Source organism: Myotis davidii, unplaced genomic scaffold (genome assembly GCF_000327345.1).
Source record: "Myotis davidii unplaced genomic scaffold, ASM32734v1 scaffold168, whole genome shotgun sequence".
In the NCBI taxonomy this organism is placed as follows: Eukaryota; Metazoa; Chordata; class Mammalia; order Chiroptera; family Vespertilionidae; genus Myotis; species Myotis davidii.
The window spans coordinates 8,686,529-8,688,595 of record NW_006383016.1 but is presented as its reverse complement, the minus strand read 5'-3'; the positions used below and the strand labels follow the sequence as shown (position 1 = coordinate 8,688,595).

Below are 2,067 nucleotides of genomic sequence, written 5' to 3'. Positions count from 1 at the left end.
ACTGGCAATCCCACATCCCTCTGGCAGCCCAGCAGCTCTCAGGGAATGTCCACTTGCCAGCAGGGAGCAGGCCTAAACTGCAGTAGAACATTCTTAGCACTGCTGAGGAGGCAGGAGAGGCTCCCCCCACCATCGCTGTACTGGCAACCATCAGCCTGGCTTATGGCTGAGCAGAGCTCCCCAATGTGGGAGCTCACTGACCACCAGAGGGCAGCTCCTGCATTGAGCATCTGCCCCCTGGTGGTCAGTGTGTGTCATAGTGACCAGTCATTCCCAGTCTTTCTGCTGTTAGGGTCAGTTTGCATATTACCCTTTTACTAGGGTAATATGCAATATTACCCCTTTACTAGGGGTAATATTGCCCTAGTAAAAGGGTAGAGGCCTAGTGCACAGGTGGGGGCCGGCTGGTTTGCCCTGAAGGGTGTCCCGGATCAGGATGGGGGTCCCTCTTGGGTGCCTGGGCAGCCTGGGTGAGGGGATGATGGCTGTCTGCAGTTGGTCACATCCCCTTCAGGGTGGGGGTCCCCACTGGGGTGCCTGGCCAGTCTGGGTGAGGGCCTGACGGCCATTTTCAGGCTGACCGGTGACTGAAGCTCCCAGCCTCTCCTTTTTTTTTTATTCTGGGATTTATTTAGCTTTTATAATTGAAACTTTGTTGCCGTCACTGGCACTCCCAGCTCTCAGGCTGCGGCTGGCTGAAAGCGGGTATCTGGAGTTTGTTTAGCTTCTGTAATTGAAGCTTTGTTGCTTTCAGAGCTTAGAGCAGGCTGTGGCAGGCAGGGAACCTTGGCTTCCTCTATCACTGGAGCAAGCAAGCCTCCTGCTCGCTTCAACTCCATGGCTGCCAGCCGCCATCTTTGTTGGCAGTTAATTTGCATATCTCACTGCTTAGCCAATGGGAAGCATAGTGGAGGTATGGTTAATTAGCCTTTTTGTCTTTTATTAGATAGGCCTCCGTTCCCCTGGCTGCCGACACCGGTTTTCCTCGGGCACCTGGGACCCAGGCCTTCGTTCCGGCCGGAGCCGCCTTCAGTCTTCGCTGTGCCGCTTCGCGCCTACGTATGCAAGTTAACCGCAATCTTCATTGGCGGTTAATTTGCATATCTTGCTGATTAGCCAATGGGAGGTGTAGTGAAGGCATGGTCAATTACCATGTTTATCTAGCATTAGGTAGGCTAGACTAGAGGCCCTGGAGTCCCTTGGCCTGGCCTGTGGAATCAGACCAAAACCAGCTCTCCAACATACCTCGAGGAGTTCTGGATTGGGAGAGGGGGCAGGCCAGGCCAAGGGACCCCAGTGGTGCATGATCAGGCCCAGGGAGGAACCGCAGGAGGGCTCCAGGGCATGTCCAGCCTGTCTCACCCAGTCCCAATCGGCCGGACCCCAGCAGCAAGCTAACCTACCAGTTGAGCATCTGTCCCCTCATGGTCAGTGTGCATCATAGTGACTGGTCGAACGAATGGTCAGACACTTAACATATTAGGCTTTTATTATATAGATATTTCTCTTTTCTCATTAATAATTTTTATCTTAAAAATCTTGCTGTTTTGGTTACTGTTTGCCTAATTTACCTTTTTCATTCTTTGCCTGCAACTATTGTGTCTTTGAATCTACAGTGTGTGTGACTTTATCATTTAGTACAGTGGTTCTCAACCTGTGGGTCGCGACCCCTTTGGGGGTCGAGGGACCCTTTCACATGGGTCGCCTAAGACCATTGGAAAAAACATATATAATTACATATTGTTTTTGTGGTTAATCAGTATGCTTTAATTATGTTCAATTTGTAACAGTGAAATTGGGGGTCACCACAACATGAGGAACTGTATTAAAGGGGTCGCGGCATTAGGAAGGTTGAGAACCACTGGTCTAGATCCTGTTTGTTGCTATTACTAATAGATATACAGCCCTCTGCATTTTCACATTCCCACTGAAGTATTGTTTGTTGAATGAGTTATTGCTGCATATGAGAGTATATTATATGTTATGGAGAAGACAAAGAAATATAAAAGATGGCCTCTGCTTTAAGATGCCTATGATCTAATTGGGAAAATAAGACATAATTATGTA

The 2,067-nt window shown here is 49.2% G+C and overlaps 1 protein-coding gene across 8 annotated transcripts in view; it reads right to left on the bottom strand.

The window, feature by feature from the left end:
- The window catches only part of SNX13 (sorting nexin 13), an 87,310-nt gene that overhangs the window by 42,963 nt on the left and 42,280 nt on the right, over positions 1-2,067 (bottom strand). The window lies entirely within an intron of this gene.